At 42.8% G+C, this 20,673-nt stretch overlaps 1 protein-coding gene across 1 annotated transcript in view; it reads right to left on the bottom strand.

Moving 5' to 3' along the window:
* Positions 1-19,568, bottom strand: part of pak5 (p21 protein (Cdc42/Rac)-activated kinase 5) — a 124,532-nt gene extending 104,964 nt beyond the window's left edge. The window contains exon 1 of the mRNA XM_049590479.1: positions 19,390-19,568. The gene's annotated coding sequence lies outside the window, so the exon portion shown is untranslated. The remainder of the gene's footprint in view (positions 1-19,389) is intronic.
* Positions 19,569-20,673: the final 1,105 nt, after the last annotated feature.

Here is a 20,673-nt window from a genome sequence, read left to right as displayed (position 1 = left end):
AGATAAATACAAAATGTTGTAGACCAGGAATAGACATTTGAAACGCTTTAAAGCACTAATTTTGTGTAAAACAGCCCACTGTAGCGACTCTAAACCTCTCTTAGTGGTATTGAAGTTTAAAAGGAGTAAAAGCTTTCTCTGTATTTCCCTGGTTCCTTTGGCTCTATTTTTCTCTTACTACCGCTGCCTTACTCATTGTATCCTGGGAAGAGGAAGCAGATAATACTGACAGACCCTGTTAAAATCAGATGTGCAACCCATACAAAGTGAGACTGGGCGTGTTCTCCGTCTCAGATATCACACAATTTAACCAGGCTTATTTTTACCCTATCTCTTTGTCTTCATTCGTCTTTCTGTTTCCGCTCATTGTTTCATTCTTTCCCATCTCAACAGTCGTTTTAGTATAAAGTATGATTTGATTTCTGCTCTGATGTCTCTCGATAATATCTGACTGCACGTACATGTCTTCCATGAACAGCGTCTCAAATGAATGTGTCCATCAAATATTTCAACATGGATGCTATAAATATACTGTAGCACATCCGCACACACTTCACACAGATGTACTGACAAAGACAATGATTGGCATGAGCAAGATGAGATGTAGCAGGCATCATGTGAGTCTATTTTTTCAAGGCCAGTCCAGCAGATAGCTGATAGCAATGTAATATTTTTTATGTCAATATCAAGCCACAAAAGACATTACATTTACTGAAAACACTCATTTTTTGTGCGAAATGTTAGATTATATGACAGATAAATGCCATTTATTTAAAAACAAGGCATGAGGCTTTAATTACAGAGTTTGGAGGATGGTAAATTCAGTTTGGTCTTTCCAAAACCAAAAATACAAAAAGATAAGTGTAAGAAATGGATTAAACAACACATACTTCCACTCTAACATTAGCTACAATCCTTAGCATGTCTGAATGACTACTGTCGCTTACTACCTACAGTAGTAACCGTTGCTTCCAAGCACAAGGAGAACATTATAGACCGCTATCAAGTTTGTTGGTTACAGGTTACATTAAACATACTTAAACGGACAGCTGACCCCTAAATCATGTACATGTTTATCAATCTAGATTGTTTTGGTGTGAGTTGTCAAGCGTTGGAGATATCAGCCATAGAGATGTCTGCCTTCTTTCCAATATAATGGAACTACATGGTACTCGGCTTGTGGTGCTCAAAGTGCCAAAGGACTCCGGTATGGTGACCGACTAGGGAGTACTTGCGGAGAGTAGCTCTGAGTATATAAATCAATATATGTCCATAATATACCACCACTCGTGAGAGTTTACAGCTGTCTAGTATAGTTGTAGTACCAGGTATGTCGAGAAGAAACAAAGCATCCATTTAAAAAAGGAAAACTACAGTCGGAGCTAACGGGCTAGCTAACAGCATGCATACACCAGTTCTTGAGACAGAGAGGGTCTCATCTATGTCTGCACTTCAAACCAAGTTGGAGAAGACCCACGTTGCCATCTCCACCAAAATGCAAGCTTCCCTTGCACCCAAAATCCCTGGATGCGTTTTGCAAAAAACTTGATGGCTCAAAGCCTCAACATCAATGTCTCTTTCCAGAAATCATGACCCAGTTACTCAAGATAATCCACAGACCTTGTTGTGAGCAGTTTTATATAGGAACTATTTTCTTTCTGCCAATCATATCACTGTGCAGACAGAAGTGTTCATCTACTGCTAGCTCACTTAGCACCACTGAGCTAGCTAATGTTACAGCTCAGCTGAGGAGGACGCCATTAATGGTCACATCTTGTGCTGTCACAACCACAAGCTTCTTGTCCATGAGTAGATGCACGGTTCCTTCTGCACAGTAATATGGTTGGTGGGTGTAGTTTGGTTGACAGAATAAAGGTCCGACATGAAACTGCTCACAACAAGGTCTGTGGATTATCTTGAGTAACCAGGTCATGATTTCTGGAAAGAGACATTGCTGTCGACTTTTGCAAATGTATTTTTGTTTTTTCAAGCACCACAAGCCGGGTGCCATCTAGTTCCATTATATTGGATAAAAGTCAGACATCTCTACTGCAAATATCTCCAACACTCGGCAACACCAAGCAATGTATCCTCACATAACAATGCGTGTGATATTTAATAAGCCAGCACCCCACAAATGGCATCATCACTTTATGTACTTAACATAAAATCACATAGGTTCGGTTAAGGAAAAGAAAAATGGTGAGGACCTACCTTAAAATAAAAAACTAAACTACAAGTTCACCTAGTTTAACACAGGACACGAACAATAGTCTCCTTGGGGAAAGTTCTGTGTTTGTTTGACCATTCCACAACCCCATCCTGCCACCTTCACTATCACTCTTTATACTTCCTTTTTTACTATACTATGAATTGTTCCGGTAATTGCACGTTCCTGATTACGCTGGTTCATAGGTATCTATAGGAAAAGTGCATGAGAACAGCCGACACCTAAACAATGTAGATTAATAAACAGCGCTACAGGTAAGAGGAAACAATGTGTATTTTTGATTTTGGGGTGAACTATCCTTAAGTCTCCAGAAATATTAAGTGTTTTCTATGAATTCATGGAGCTACATTAGCATTAGCTTAATTAGCTAGCTTGCCACGGCTGACAAAATCAACTAGAGACTTTTGTCGTTGCAGTCAGCAGAAAATATTATTCAGAAACTGTGCTGCTCATGAAGATCTCCAGCAATACCCCGAGCTACTGTGTGTAAACCATGACAGCTCTTAGATCCATTTCCTACTACTAGCACACAAACGCTCTCTCTCACACACACACACACTCACACACACACACAGTAACACACACACTAACTCACTTCAGGGGGATTGACTGGAGCTAGCTGAGAAAGTAGCAGCCATCATTACCTTGTCTGCTTGTAAACCACGAGGGCCAGAGCAATCATCACCCTTTAAACACAACGTTTCCTATTACTCAGTGCACACACACTCACACAAATACACACAAACACACACACACACACTCACTCATGGTCCATTTCTGCAGATGGATAAATTACAGGGAGGGAGATGCACAGTGGCATAGCCGTCTGAGGCAGAGGAAATGAAGAGGCTTAGCTGGAAGGATAATAGAACGACAGGGGAAAACAAAGCCAAATAATTCATAATGCATTGTAGCATGCTGCATAACTGCACAATCAGGAGAACTGCCTTATTTCCCGGAGCATTACAAAAGAGACGAGACAGGTGCTTACAGGACTGAAAGAGGTGCAGGACCTAGTTTCTGCTGTTGGCTTTTTAGGGTGAAGGAGGTCAGGCTATTTTTAACCACATACTGTAAGCGGAAGCAGCGGACCACTGTATTGTACATTGCTACACAAGGAATGTTCATGCACAAGACAACTGCCTAATCTGCCCACATGAATTCAAGGATAATCACTGCAGGATTACATGATCCCTTTGTTAACCAATTAGAGATCCGGGTTTAACTGTTGCCATCAGAGGGGTCCACCATTTTGTTTGCTCTGTTGCAGTAAAACTCACAACAAACAAAGATGTGCAGCCCATTTATATTTCAGCAGCATGCGGCTTCCTCCTCCTCCTCCTCCTCCTCCTCCTCCTCCTCTTCGTGCATCTCACGGCTGACTTAGGGAGTTGTCTTTTTTTTTTTCGTTAAACACACTGGGGGTTTAAAAGAAACCCGTGCCTGGCTTAATTAGAGCTACACTGGCAACGCTGCACAACCAGAACTCTGCAAGGCTGCTGGAGCTCCTCCGAAAAAAACAGCCCGGCAAGCAGGCAGGCGCACAACAAACCCCCACGGAGTACATACAGCTAACAAGCCTATATGCTGCACATTTAGCCTCTCCTTACACTAACAGACAGCTACATTTAACCCAGCTATGAATTAGCAAATCAGTCCAAACACATGAGAACGTAGCTGCTGCTTCCTCACAGACACCAGTTCATCTGTGTCTTGTTTTTTAAATGCAAACAATGACTTTTGTGAATCGTGAATAGCTGCCCAGTGACTGCATAACAACAACGAGTTCAAGATTTCACATTGGTCTTTATCACACTACGAGTGCTCCGCAAATAGAGAAGTGTATCAATCAATCTAATGGGTGCACTAGAATACTGCAGCTGCTGCTCTGACAAGTTACACAGCGTTAACATGCGATACACGTCAGAGAGGATCTCTTTTTTTATATCAGCTAAGTCTCTGCATCCCTCTTTTGTTGTAATTTCCTGCAGTTTCATGCCCAGGCATCAAAGAGAGCACAGCTGTGTCATTGGATGAATGCTTTAATCTATTCAGCCAGCGCATCTGTGTGCTCTGTGTTACGCTACGTCATTAGCCGCCCGCCATAATACGTGTACTTGTGTGTGTATGTGTGTGCATGTGTGTGGCTGGTTGGGGTTGTGTGAGTGTTCATGGGAGTGCATGCGTTTAGTCATGCACACATACAATATGTATGAGTCTGGCTGCATATGTGCTCTCACGTCTGCAACATACACACTGATAAACACACGCAGATGATGACATGAGAGGATAATGAGGGAGTTTTTTATGCCCGAAGTTGTGTTGGGTTCCCGGCTGACGGCCATATTAAGACATCACATCACAGACGCTAATCTATGTGATGGTCAAGTTTCCAAGCAGTGCTAAATTTAGGTCGGATAGCTGCTTTTGACTGACAAGGGATGAGAAATAACATTCTATATAGTCACAGTAAAGAGGAGCGGAGAAGGAAAGATGGTGAAAGAAGAAGTCGAGATCCCCGCAAGCCACAACTATTTCATCCCAGAACGCTAATACTGTTTCGACACTGTTGTCCTGTAAAACATGTCTGTGTTTACAACGCCACGTCGGCTGACGCATGAGCACATCCACTGTGTTGACCGAAAGCATGGCAGGAATCTTGATTGCAAAATTGACTCTGGGAAGTGAATGGAGTCAATTTTTATAGAGCCACAAACCAAATGTTAGGACAGATTAGATTGTCTTGGCTCATATAAATCATTGTCAAGTGACTGCGTCCAATCATAAAGTCATCTATTCTGTATAATTAGCTTAGAAACAGGATGCTATTTGTCTTCTGCAACGCTGATTGAATGGATTTCACTCATTTGGTTGGAACAAATGAGGATCCAAGCACTTGCTGGTCAATAGGAGAACACAGTTGTCCACTTTGAGCTCAGTCGCTTTGACTTATTATGGCGCGATGGTTATTTAAATCAGTCTTTAACATTAGTGGGATTTAGTCCTATTGATTTGCTAAATCCCTCCCCTGAACAGCAATTATCCAATCGTAGCTCAACACCCACAACCAGGCACAGCAGGCTTTTCAAACTCTTATTTTCCCACATGTTGACGTTGAGTGGATGAAGCTGTAGTAAGAGAGATGAACTGCACTTTAAAGAGTTTAGAGGGTGGTGTTTTTCTGAACCTTTCAAAAACCAAAGATATATAATGGGGTAAATATGATTGGGTGCTTTGAGGTTGTTGTAGTCTGCATGTAACACAAGTGATCAGCAACAGGAGGTCACATTTTACAAAACAATTCACTAGAAGGAATTCCTGACACAACGTGATCTTATCCCTACTTGCCACATTTTGACACTTGGGCAGTAAACCCTAGCGTCATTGTATTGATGTGTTGTATCTTGGTGCAGGAGGGGGTGACAGTTAGATGTTAGCAACAAAACTACTTGGCTAGGGTTTGGAAAAGATTGTGGTTAATGTTAGTCACATGAGTTCACAACTTACAACTAACTCACAACTAAGTACTTATTAACGACTCACGTGACAACACAACTCAACGCTGACTTTTAGGGGCGGTCACGTGATGGCTATGAGGTGAATGCAGCATTTAAGTTTCAGCGCCACTCGGCTCTAATTATTTGCGTATCCTGACAACAACTGTATATTGGGAGCCACTTTTGGTATGAACAGTTCATGCTATGTCCCTAGAAAACATCTGGCCACAGTCTTTTGATAAAATGGGAGGAAACTTAAGGAAAACTGACAGAAAAGACACCCCGTCGGAGCCCAGCGAATGCACACAAGATGGTGACCAGACTGAATCTCCGATGAACAGGACCCAGCTTTCGCTAAAGCCCTTAATGTGATGACTGCTGATATTATAAAGTTACTGATGAAAAACTCTGATGAAACTATCCACTATCCAAACTATCCACAAGCTCCAGACCGTTAGCAAGCGGCTAGATGAAGTTGGGGCTAGAATCCAACTGTTGAAAACTCCGCCACAAGAAAGGAACAAAGGACCATTGAACTGGAAAAGCAGGTCTGTGCTTTATCAGAGAGTCTGGATATGGCAGGAAACTACAGTGGGCACTTGAATATTTGGGTTGTTGGCCTGGCAGAAGGCACTGAGACATGGAAGCCGGTGGACTTTTTGGAGCACGGCTGCCCTGCGACTTAAAGATAACTACTGGAAAGAACACACTGCTCGCTAGCACCGAAACCAGACTCCTATGGAGGCTCAAAGAAGAGGTTCGCCACCCCTAAGCAGGCTCGCAACTACCTGGACTCCCTGCCTGGATCATAACCTCCCAGTGCACGGATCTTAGTCTTGACTCTTAGTTTCACACTAGACACAAACGCCTGTCTCCTGGTCAAAGTCCTGTACTTGCTAAACCAATCCACCTCCCCTCCTGCACACCCTAGGTGGACTTTCTCGTTCTTTATACTATATTCACTACTGTGAACATCTAATAATGACATGCCTACAGTGCTAATTTTGCGTCTGATCATGGGCTTGAACTGTCAGTGAGTAGAAGATCAGGGCTAAAATCAGGTAGTTTAAAGTGGCTATTAGTCACTGTTGATACCCTCAACAGTGACTACTTGAAGCAGGTCTTAGCTCACAGTGCTCACATGAAACAACTTTATGTTCTAGTGAGAAGGTCTCAAGGTCAGACTGAGGGATGCAGTCAGTTCAAACACACAACGGTAAGGTTTGGGCCACTGTTGCACGCCGTCTCATAATTACCTCTCAGATGGTGGAAACACTGTGGATGGTGGATAGGACGCTATGATGTAAGCCTCAGTGCGATAGCAGCCTGCATCTTCAACCTCTCAGTTTCCTTTGAAGTCTCCCCATGGGGGTGTGGGAGCTGGGGGTTGGTAATGAATCAAGCTGAGCCATAATGAATGTCCTTATTCAAGTCTGCTTTGATGAAATTCCACCTGACTGATCTCAAATCACAGAACAAAACAGCGAGAGCTTGCTGACAACTGTTATGAAAGCTATACTGGCTGGCAATATGATGGAGAGCGTCGAGCGACTTCAAGGATCCCTTCAGGATACTCTGTTTCCTGCCTTCCTTCCTACTTCCTCTGTGATCATTGAGTAGGATGAAATATGATGAGACTGTCTACATTTGCAGTAATGTTTACGTCCAAATCTTTATTCGGTTGTCATGCCTCTACAATACAGCTCTTTGCATCTATAAGAGGAGAATACACCCAGAGGAGAATTTAAACAAATGAGACATGATTTATGGTTGTAATCCTGAACTGGGACCTGGTGTTACAAATATGCACACGTGCAGCAATAAAGATTTTTATGAGCTCTACAGAGTGATTTACCCAGTGCAAGCCTGGTCCATTCAACAGAGCACTGTGTGAATACATCAAACACATTAAGACATCATAAAATACACCGAAGTGATCTTCACTGTAGAACAATAACGCTGTTAACAAAGTTGACATAATGAATACATTACAAGCTGCAATCTCACTTATCTCACAATTCACTGCAGAATCACTGTCATCGTGCTGCATTAGGCCATAGAAATGAGCAAAGTGGCTTTTTCACACTTAATATGAGATGAGGCACTGTCGACATGCTTTGTGGAAGTCTGGGGCCCATCTGGAGGCCTGCGGTATTCACGATAGGTAGAAAAGACTGCCAGGAGTAACAAAAGAAGTAAGTAATTATATGGAGGGATCTCTTAGACAAAGCGTGCAATAGACTGCCAACGGCATTTAGCTGTGCAAAGCAGAAACTGCTGCTGCTCCTTCAGGTTATGAGTTGTGTTTATGATGGTTTGTTTTGCAACTTTTGGTGTTTAACTGGACGTGGAACACTGCAGTAAAACGGCATTTTAACCAACAGTAAAAAGGTCTGTGTGAGGATGAGGATGACACGCATACCCTTCTTCCACCAAAATAAGTGTGTATATGCAGATTTTTTAAACATGGGAAATCTCTGACAAATAGGTCAGGGCTTCCTTTCAGTAGACAAGTATGTGTCTCTGTTTTTTTGTTTGTTTGTTTATTCGTTTTTTTGTGTGGCTAGGGATTGGAATCAAGACCAGTCCCAGTTGAGAACCGGTTCCAAATCACATGCAATCATCGCAATCATCTGTTTTTTTGGCCTTATCAATTTCTTTTATCGATGCTGGCATATTTTTTTGACAGTTGTGCATTGCAAAACAAAGAGGTCAAACTCATCAGCCATGCTGCTAAAAACTTGCAACAAGAATAAGTCCTGGCAGAGGAAGAAACAGCTCAAAGCATGGCTTCATTTCGCAAAGAAACATGACAAAAGTGCTTCTTGTAATGTCTGTAAAATGATCATTTGAAGAAAGTAAGTACGCACCAGAAAACAGGACAGTAAACCGTAGAAGCAGCATGGAGGCCAGTGAGGCCAGGCTTCCATGGCAGCTAACTTGGAACAATGTTCAAGCACTGCTTGGATGGCAGTGGACGGAATTTGTGGCTGAGATGACAAAAAGTAGCATAAGTTACAGACGGTTGTGCCGGACAAGGGTCGAAAATTAGCGTGTCCACCCGTATGTCATGTTTCCATCACTGCTGATTAGAGCTAGGGCCGATAAATACCTGTGACTACTGCAGAGTCATCAATCAATCAATTTTATTTAACAATAAAATTTGCCTCACAGGGCTTTACAGCATACGACATCCCTCTGTCCTTGGGACCCTCGCAGCAGATAAGGAAAAACTCCCCCCAAAAAAAACCTTTAACGGGGGAAAAAGATGAGCTGATCGAGTCAAAATCGGCTGGGGTTAGGTACCGAACTGTGTACTTTTAAAGGGCCAGTGTGTAAAATGGGTTGAAAACAGTGACATCAGCGGTCAAATTCTAGATTGCAGGGCTCACTCGCTCACCCCTCCCGTCGGGTAAATGACGGTAGCCTCGTAGGGACAAAAAGTCTTGCGCACGAGTTTTTCAGGAGTAGGTCTATCTAGCGACGAGGTGAATATTTATTTAGAAATCTAAACCATGTTACGATATTGTAATGAATCCCTCACGAGCAGGAGACCAGAGGAGCATTCGGGAAAAAGGCCCGTTTATTTGAGCACTCCAAAAACTCCGGTAACACTCCAGGGGGTAAAAGACTCCGTCCCAAACTCTGACTCTTCTAGCGTAACACACACACTCCATACACACATACTCGTTTACCATACAGAATGGGGACCCCCTCCCCTCTCTGCTCCGCCAGTCTCCAGCCCGCACACTGACTGACAGCGTAGTAGAGCTCAGCTGTTTATTTAGCCTAGCAATATCTCCGGACTATAGTAGCTGCAATGGACGACTTTGAACGCGATTTTGAAGAGTTTCTTGTAGCGGACACAGACCCAGAGCCATACCTGTTTGAGCCGGAGCATACAGATGAGGAACTCCATGTGTTTGATGCTGAGCGGGCGAGAAGAGAGGCTGAATGCACAGAATGGGATTGCTACTGCTACCATCGTTGGGAGATATATCACCAGGAGTAAAAGCGCCGCGAGAGTGCATCACAAGGAGTGAAGTTGCGTCTTCTTTTCCTCATGACAGTTGACAGTTGGGTTCATTCTCTCCTGTTGCGTGGTAAGTGTGGTCCATTCGCAAACTTTATAACTAAAAAAACTTTTCACTACTCTCTATCAACGAACTACTAACACTCTGCTGTTTCCTCCTCCTTCTTCCTTCCTTCCGCTGTCTTCGTTGGTTCATTTATACACGTGAAAAGCGTTCTCTGGCTGGCTGGATTGTCCACTTGGTCTGCCGTACATACATGGCGGCGCAAGATGGCGACTTCTCTAAAGCAAGGCCCTTGACATATATATATATATATATATATATACATATATATATAAAAGCATAATTATAAGGCTATGAAAACCAAACGAATTTTATTTTATAGCGATTATACACTTCTATAAACATATTAATGGGTAGAATATTCAGATTCAGATTCAGATTAACAATAAACCATGCCAAATATTACCCATTGGCCCTTTAAGGGTATTGACTGAATTAGGTTATACCATTGAGCATCGATTCTCGTTGAATCCACTGACGCCAAATTTTGGTACCTGCAAGCAAATCTGGGTGAGAAAGCCGGGTTTAAACAAGAGGCAGAAATGCCACAAAGCCTGGAAGCCAACCACAGACCTCCGAGACCGGCAAAAGAGCTCTGTGGTGGCAACGTGTTCAACTTCAAACAGCAGGGGTAGCATCTTGAAGCCAGGAAGCCGGCTATGGAGCTCTGCAGCCGCTCTGTCAGCTTCCCAGCAAGCCAAAACTATTGCTACAACACCAATCCGACACGAACGTTCTGCCATCTGGTCTATTTTGTTTTTTTATATAATTTTAGTTATAGTAAAAGTATCACTGCAAGATAAGCAGACACACACACAAGCAGACAGACCAACAGACAGACACAAAAGATTAGCTCTATGTGTTAATAGAAAAGAGCAGAGGGGCAAAATTGCTTTTAGCCACTACGTCACCCTGGCAGCTTGTTATATAAATACATTTTTGTTACTTCGGAGAAAGTAAAGAACTGAAAAAAGGTACCGTTGGGTACCGGTACCTGATTTAGGTACCAATGCAGGTACTGGACAACACCCAACTCTAGATATCAGCACCATTTTTATTCATTCTTTGCCTTAAAAACAATTTTTAGATTAATTCCCATTTAATAACAGTTAATATGTTTTAGGAGTTAAAGTGTTCCCAGTCTGACTCTTTATTTCTTTATGGACTTTCATGAAAGGGCAGAACTGGCCTCTGTAATATGGTGGGCATGAAACAAATAAGATGGACACTGATTTTATTTGCATCAATACAGGTGAAGAAAACTTTGCCCATTCACAGTCTTAAAGCACAGTTTCAAAAAGTGCTTTGGGGGAAGGGCGCAGACACAGCAATTGGCTTTCGCTGCCCATTCTAAACAGGTATCGCTTTAATAGTGATTAAACTGGAATTAGACTCCAACTTGTTACTACAGCAGTTTATAAGTACAGTACTTACACACACACACACACACACAGAAACAGGATCTGCTTGAAAACACACAAGTTAGCGACAGATTTGGACCTCTCTTGCACATCTAAAACCATGCAGAATCACCCTCCTTTTTGCCAACATACAGGGAAGCCAAGGCATGTTAACACTTCCCAAACACACACGTTCACCACCACCATGCTCACACAGAAATAGCGTAACTCCCTCAGCCCGGAGGGTTGGTGACAGAGCTGTAAGGGCCAGCGCTGCATTGGGCAGCAACAGAGGCAGATGCAGCGCTGGGTAGCCTGAGGGCATCGCTGGGTATTCAAGCTTCACTGGGCCTCTTCATCAGTGCCCTCTGATGCCTTAGCCGGCACACACACTCACACACACTTCCAGCACAGAGCCAGTCAGGCCTTTCCAGCCTTTTGGACAAGAGGGGAATTGGGAAAGAAGTAGAACAGCCTCACTGAGCACAGACACACACAAGTTAGACTGAGAAAACGGTGGAGGATGTAGGTTATGGTGGACGGTTTCTCCTCTACTAATTCTGATGCTATGGGGATATCTAGGTTAACTCTTTCTGAGTGTGTGTGTGTGTGTGTGTGTGTGTGTGTGTGTGTGTGTGTGTGTTTTCTGCCAGAGAAAGGACACAGACATGACGCAGCTCAAAGACAGCACATTTAAGATCCATGACAAACAGCATTTTAATTGGATTACTGAATGCCAGATAACACCAGATGTTGTGCAGATCGACTTTGAGTTTTAAAGCTCATTTGTAGTTTACCACCAGGTTATATTATTAAGACACAATGCAACACCTGTACCATTTATTATTATATGTAACATGTAAATTGTGGTAGCGTACGGTGAATATATCCAGTCTACAGCTTGGAAAGACACGAACATAAAGCCTGGGCATAGGTATAGTGCTGCCAGAGCGCACCGGAACAACACTCCGTCACTTCAAAATCCAATCATTACTAGAGTGTATGTCATGCAAGAGAGCCAATAAAAACAAATGAAATGCTTAAAGGTGTCAAACTGACATTTAAAGTGTGCTGATTGATTTACAATCATGTACTGAGTAACATGCAAGAAAACAATCAACCTTAAAATCTGTCAGCTGCTGCAGGTAGCCTTTGAGCAGCACAGTCAATTAAACAATTGCTCTCAGTCCACACCTCGCTATCTGTATATGAAATATGCATCACTCCTCTGACGGTCTCTATATTTGCAAAAACACATTACAAAGCTTGTTACACTTGGCCAGCTTGTGCTGCATCCACAACGCCTGCAGGAAACGAAAGTCTGCTCTGCTACATTTTCATAGTCTAGCCTATTAAATAAACTTGGCCTCTGCCTGCACTGCAACTTTTACCCAGAATGGATGTTTCCAATGTGGCTTTGTATGCTCAGCACAAGTAAGTGAAAGAAATCATTTAGAACCAGTGTTGGGCAGTAATGTGTTACAGTAATATTACATTTCCCAGCAACAAGTCTCCAGCTTCCTCCCACAGTCCAAAGACGTGCAGGTTAACAGGTGACTCTAAATTGTCCGTAGGTGTGGATGTGAGTGTGAATGGTTGTCTGTCTCTATGTGTCAGCCCTGTGATAGTCTGGTGACCTGTCCAGGGTGAACCCCGCCTCTTGCCAAATGTCAGCTGGGATAGGCTCCAGCCCCACCGTGACCTTTAACAGGATAAGCGGTTACAGATAATGAATGAGGATGAATAAATAATAATATTACAGTTACCCTCCCAAAAATAACTTGTTACAACCTTACTTTTTGATTTGATTTGATTCATTTTCATAATCATCGTGCATAAACATCACTAGGCAGCAAGCTAATGTGGCTTGGACGATAGAAACATTTCTATACAGTGGCTGGAAATATTACTTTGATTTTGTCAGTTGGAAACATAATGACAACAAGGTAGTGATATGAGGACTCTTTCCCAGGAAATAAAAACCTCAAACCTCCTGAAACACCTACGACTGACAGCACAACAACATGAAGCTTGTAGAAATACACCCCACCAAAGGTGAGCCCTCTACGATGCGGAGAATCGCTGTAGCCCTACACTGGCTAAACAACCAAAACTGGATTTAATCGTGGACAGCTGCAGGCTACAAGTGACGAAGAACTTGTGGATCAACAAGTTCTCAACCCAGGTCGTCACATACCGCTGATTTGTCTGTGGACTATCACGTCTGCATGTTATGAGCTAGGTATCCTCCTGCATCTGCTGTTGCCGTTTCAGGATGCTGCAACCAAGAGTGGGACGTCAATAAAAGCATGTGGTGAGGTTTATTTAAAAAAAAAATCAAGGTTTGCCTGTACATTCAGACAGGAAGCAAACACTGTGCTCCTGGGTAAAAGTCTGGGGTTAGTTAGACCGATTCACCACCCTTCCCTACCGCCATACGGTGATTTTCTAGCTCCTTACATTACGTTGCTACTGGGGTTTTAAACAAATGGCATCCTGTATCTTACTGCCGCAACAGTTGCTGTCCGACCACATTATCAACTGACACCGCCTGTCTGCGTATTGTACTGCCAAGATAAGTGATGTCCGGTCGATCACAACACCACAAAAGGTTCCACTTAGCCGATGCCACCCTGCGTCGTTATCATACCACCACAAAAGGTTGCTTTTGATGCTAAATACACTGACAAAGCGGTGGTATTTGACAACTTTGGAATGGGAACAGGCTGGGTGGATGCAATGTCACCTATCTCCATGACTGACTTTCCATCTTCAGACAGATTCCTGAGGAAAACCCCAGGTGAAAAATACTTGGAAAGCTATCTGACGTTAGCCTTTGCTACACTTAGAGGTGCACATGTGAGGTGGCAGGGAGTAATAAGTAAAGTAACATTACTTTTCATGAGTCTAACAAGCAGACTAGTGTATGATTAGTTACATTCTTATAAGTATAAGTAACGAGCACTACTACTACTACTCCGAAACTACTTGTGTTCTTCACCTATGTTGCTTAATGCCACGCTAATTAGTCTTCAACCAACAACATCCATGGTATCAGCACACACTACAGCTAGATGTTTGGCTGAGTGCCACGTAATATTTTCAGTACAATGAAACTATTCATAAAATCATTGCCACCATATGAACAGAGGTTACATAACCTTTTAAATGAGCCACAACTTAACCTTGCACATGCACATCATAGGTGCGCACTGGTACTCACACAAAAAGCACTACACCCGAGAATAAGCTCACACACACACACACACACACACACACGCAATATCTTCCTATATCTCTCTAAATTGCTTCATGTTCATCTCCCCTCCTCTGTCACAATGTCTCTTTCATACGCTCAATCTCTCCCTGTCTTCCTCTTTTATCTCTCACACACACACAGACACAAACACACACATATACACACACCTCATTTTGTTACTGACATGCCAAGTCATGCAGAAAACACAAGGGAAGCTTTTTTTCCTTCCTTTTTTTTTAATCCCAGGACAAAAAACAGCAAAATGCAATAACCTGGGACAAAAGTGCTGACATCTGAAGATGAGTCTGGCGTTGAGACAGACTGCTCGGTTGCAGCTGAAATGAGCAGAAGCGACAGACTGAGAGAAAGCAGGACCCCCCCTACACACTGACAGATAGACAGACAGGCTCTTTTTCTATAGACTTGTCTCTTTGTGCTACACTCTGGCCCTCTGATCCTCTTATTCCCCTCCTTCTCTTTCCTCATCTTTATTCTTCACTCCCCCGTTTAACCCCCTTTTTTTTATCCCAGTCACTTCCCCCATCTGTATTTTCCCTCAGTTAAACCAGCACCACCTCTGGGCTGCAGCTTATCTCTCCATCCTCATCCCCCTCTCCCGTGGTCACCTGTCCTGCTCTTCCTCTTCTCTGCCCTCCTCTTATAATATCCTTTCTTCTCACGTCTGTATCTATCCCACCATCCTCCCCCTCTGTACTTCTCTCTCCATCTTTCCTCTATCCAAAACCTTGTTTGCATGCTTCCTCACTCTGCTCCTTGATTAGCGAGATCGACCGGCGCAAGTATGCCAGACACTCGGTTAAAATGGCCAGTGAGTCTTTCGAGAGGCTCCTATGTATAAATAGAGGGCTGAATCAGACGCTTCAATTACAGATAACTCATTCCCGCCCGTGCATTTCAAACACTGTTTAACCACAGAGAAAGCGACAGAGATGTTGGCCACATGAGGTCAGCCTTGAAGGTTGAGGAAGTCGCACCGATAAAGGAGACAGTGTGCACAGCAAAGAGGTGCTAGATTTTCTCCTTCTGGTCAAATTATTTAATGTACGACTCCCTCTGACTCTTATGTAATGAATTTGTGCGAGCGAGGGAGGCTGACTCCTCATAGACAGCAACAGCAGTCTAGTGCAGAGCCATAGGGACTAAAATAGTTAGTCATGTGTTCATTATCGCTATCCTCTCTTAAGTACTCACCCCGTATCCAGAAACATTAAACAGGAGAGGACCTTCGAGTGGGTCTGTGCGTGTGTGTGTGTGTGTATATGTGAAAGGTTGAGAATGAGGAACGGAGAGAGAGAGAAGCAGAATATGAAGGGAATGAGGTTGTGGGATTGTGATAACTTCAAAGGTTATTATTATTATTACTGCAGGCTGAAGCCATGCTCTGGCATCCCTCAAGCTTTGATCATTATGTAAAGCTGTTGTGCTCGGCGCTGGCACTGAATACATTACAGAGTGGATAACCAGGGAGTGTGCAAGCAAGCGAACACAGACCAACACATTGACTCAGCTTCTAAGTTTCTTCCCGATTATAAAATAACACACATCGTCTCTAAAGGACAAACAAAGAGAGCCTGTTATCTAATTTCACCTTGATGTGAAATCTGGACAGGATGATGGTCTGAGAGGTCGCATGCAGCCATCAGGGATATCTAAAGGGTTACTCCACCAACTTTACACATCAGTGCAAGTGATCAGTGTACTTAGTCACAAGAAGTACTTCACAGCCTGTGGATACGGTTGTATAATATTGTCTATTTTGGTTCTGTAGGAGTTTTGTGTGAAGTCTGAGAAAATGATGATATCATCAAGGTTAACTCAGCTTTCGTTTGGAGACAAATTTCTTACATAAAGTCTGAAAAAGAACTCTGGAAACTGAGGGCATTGGGTGCAAGAAGAAGAATAGAGGTCAACATAGTTTGAGATTTCAGGGGGGATGACGGGGACACGTGCCCCTCAAGATTTAGAAAATGTGCATTTGTCCCCCCCAAAACTGAAGACATTCACACAATGACTTCATGATAGTGATAGTTATCTGCAAATATTCGAAGCTTTGATGGAATGCGACACAACCCAGGGTGGGTGGATTTATGCTGCATTCGCACTACACACAACACAGCAACAGGCTACAAGTCATTTTCAATGGCAGCTGCTGACATAAAGCTACAAAATGACGCCCGACGCTTGTCAGTGTGGACGGGCGTGACACACTACAAATACAACTTGAGCTGGCCTCAACTTTTTTCAGCACTCCTATGGCACGGTGATGCATCAACCAATCATATAAGTTTGTTTCTAGCTGTGGTGCTTTTATTTAGCTGAAATAGCTGATGCTATGCTACCTTAAATTGCACTGCAGTGTACACAGGGATACAATGGGGCGTTAAAATAGGGCTCAGACATTGATCAAAAACACAGATGTTATTTTGACCTAATACAGACTTAAGATGATGTTCAGTCAAGCTGCTTTGTGGCAAAATACTGGTCTCATTCATGTCTGGCACTTGCCACCTCCTTTTAGTGTGGTGGAAAATCAAAATAAAAATCGAAGCATGCAAATACTGATTTGGACATCAATTACCATGGCAACCACTGAAGCTTCGAAACATTCTGGTCAGACCTAAAAGGCACAGATTGGTGCTTAAGAAACCATAAACCAGAATGCAGGAAATTAAGTGTTTGAAGCTCAAAATTTTCTGGCAGAAGACCCCCAAAACCCCCATATCATGTGTATCCCCCATGTTAAAAAGAAACATACGCCCTTGGAGGTCAAAGTGTAGCAGTTTAGTGGAAGGTAATACCTGTTAAGGTCAGTTTCGCCACCAATTTGAAATAAAGGCTAATAAAATAATATGATATATTTATTGTATGTAAACTCTGACTGTCCCAAGTATTTGGGCATCAAAGAATCACTGTGAAATATCTGCGATTAATCAAAGCTTTGAAGAGGTTGGGGGCAATGAACGAAGGATAAGTCAATTAGCCACTTTGTTAGCAAGCAGGTTGCAGTAACATTAGCCATGAAATTAGTAAGAAACCTTTACAAGATAGCTGAGCTGTTACTTACAGTTTTCAGGTGATTTGCAAAGCTATACCAAGATATACCATGTTTTCTGTGGCACATCAGGCACTCGACTTTTTGAGGGTCACCTTTACAAATTTTGAAATTGCCAAAAGCTTTTTTGACATCTTGCTAGCATATCTTAAAGCGTGTCACCTGTGGTCAAACTACAGTCTAAGTAGTGCTGGACTGCTGGTGACGTTAGATGAGGGCGAGTCACAGTCACAAAACTATTAATAAGTTAAAATGTACTTATTGAGAATAAATACTAAGAAATAATGTTGCATAATGTTGGATTACTATCTCTTAATTTATTAGCTATTTAGGATTTTTGGGGTAATGCATATACATCTACAAACAGAGCAATTGAATACAGATTTGGACGTTGATTACCATGGCAAGGATTTGGTTCATCCCTACTGTAAACTGATATTATTATAAGTTATGGCATGACAATAGAGGTATTAATTGATAAAATACCACAAATTTTCAGCAGTCCAATCCCTGATAATCAAAATGGCCACCTGCTGCCTCAATCAGTTCAACAGAGAGATGATTATCCAGTCTATAAGCGATTGGTTGTTTCCTCAAGCATAAGGTGACCTCAAAGGTTGGGTCATTTTGAACCCAAATCTAAAGATACTCAGCTGCCATCACATTAAGGCAGAGAGGCATTTTATCATTATCAAAACAGTTGATTAAAATCCCCTAGAAAACACCCATTGTTTCAGCTCCAGCACTTTGCATTAGGTCGGTTGTAGACTGGAGGTCATAGTTAGCTCCCTTTAAACCTACAGTCATGAAAAATACTGCAAACTGCATCCACTGTAATTCCTAGGCACACGGGCCTAACGCTACAGTTACATGATCCACGTTCTAGGGCAAAATATAGGCCTCCTGACAGCTTTAGAGGTTTTGTGCTACATGTTATTATTACCCCTATTAATAGAGTGTTGCTGTTAGGGCGATTATGAGCTTAGGAGGGGAACCCCAGCTCAGAGGGCCTAGCCACCACTTTTAATTTTCGTCTACACATTCTAATCCGAACGCCACATTGAACTTGAAAACAAGCCATCTGTTCCTGCCCTTACCTGGCCTACATTAGCCTGAGCAAACTCTGGCTGGCTGCGAGCAAGACAAGAGACATGGGCAGTGCAAATAAATGTCCTGCACTGTCATCATCACTGTCATACAGTGGATCGATAAATGAGGAGTAGTGTTACAATAAAAAAGATGCTGTCACGGTAGAAAATAAAGACATATGACAACATGGGAGCTAAAAGGTCCATTAAGGCTGTAAACTCACCATTGAGCACCACACACACACACACACTGTGAGCCCCTGCTACATTATCAGACTGTACGTGCTTTACACTGATTTTCCCTCCGACCACCAACCATCGAGCTCAATTCTTCCTCATCTGAGACACAATGAAAGCGTTTAAGAGAAGCAGGCCTGCAGAATCTATTTGCAACATGCATAGGTGTGATGCCCACCCAGTTCAATACCAAGGACAGCGGTCGACGCACGGAGAGCCTGACAGCCATGACAACACATGCACTACAAAATGACAGATTTATTTCTGCACTGATGCATCGTAAGCAGCGACACAAACCTGCCCTGAATGACACTGCTGTTTCAGCGTGAGACACCAAACCCGCAGATACACACACACAGAGACAAAAACTAAACCCTTAGACAAGCATTTCGTCTTTCCACAGCGGCTTTCTGCCCCCTGCAAGAAGCAGCAGCAGCAGCAGCAGCCACATTTTTACCCAAAACGCATCGTCAAAGCTCGTGTGTCGAATAAAACGCTCCGTGCCTACCTGGCTGTCCCGGGGTCGAAGAGCTCACATGTCCCGTCGCTTATTTTGGTCTGTTATGGTGGATATTATTATTATAGTGGGCACCGTTATGTGTCTGCCAGCGCCATGTTATTATCAGTGAGAGGAGGACTGTGCGGTCCTGTGCGCTACATCCGGGCTGTTGAGGAGAGCGAATGAGCGCAGAGAGGGCGGAGAGCGCGCTGGATATGTGGAGCACCTGTGCAGCAGGGCACACACAAGTTTCAGTCACGGCGACGGAGCCTACTGTACTTCAGCTAGACACACACCTGCAGTTAGTATAGAGACGTTTTCCTGTGCTACTGACACCTGAGGAGGTTTTTATTCCCTGTCCATCACAGAAGGGGCTCCACAATCAGTGTGACTGACAACATATACACACATTACGTTACCTGAGTTACACCTGAACACCAAAGTATTGGACAGATTTTTAAAAAAAGAAACATTTTTTACATACAAAAAACATGGTTCAAGCCTGGTTAGTATTTTCCACCACCCTCTTCACGCCATTTTGCAGCAAATGTTAAGGTTTAATTCCAGTATATTAATCAATAGATTACATATTTTTTGAGGAACAATTTGTTCAAAAGGACATTATTTTTATAAAGTGATTTAACAGATGTGCATTGTAATATGTATTCATTTGAACTGTTTTGTGAAACATCTTAAAATATTTTCAATTAGCAGCTGCAGTGCTTTAGTTTAAAAGAAAGGTCAATAGTTTTATGTGAATTTTTTTTTTTTGAGGCATATGATTTTACGGAAGCGTATTGCATTCACTTGACAAATTTTTTAAAAAGCCCTGTTTTTCTGAGTCATTTTTTCTGTTTTTCGTGGTAATTTTTTTTCCTGAACGAGGAGACAAGATACTTCAAAATCTCGCGAGAAGCTCCCACCTGGCACCTGCAAGTGACCCCTGCATCCATGGTGACTCCTGCTCATGGATGTATTTTGCATCCTGCTCCTAGACAATTTCAACTACGGGATCAATAAGGGTAAGGCACGTAATTAGTTACACACAGGGTATGATAATCTAGCTATGTTTTCCACTGCATCCGTCTAGTGTAGGCCATTCGCTCAATGTAACAGGTTAGGTTAGTAACAGGTTGCAACAACATTAACTGACAACTGAAATCATGCCCATACACGTTTGTCAGATGCAGGGGTCACTTGCAGGTGCCAGGTGGGAGCTTCTCGCGAGATTTTGAAGTATCTCATCTCCTTGTTCAGAAAAAAAATACCATGAAAAACAGAAAATATTACACC

The sequence above is a fragment of the Epinephelus fuscoguttatus genome, linkage group LG11, assembly GCF_011397635.1.
Source record: "Epinephelus fuscoguttatus linkage group LG11, E.fuscoguttatus.final_Chr_v1".
In the NCBI taxonomy this organism is placed as follows: Eukaryota; Metazoa; Chordata; class Actinopteri; order Perciformes; family Serranidae; genus Epinephelus; species Epinephelus fuscoguttatus.
This window is presented reverse-complemented; position numbering and strand designations above follow the sequence as displayed.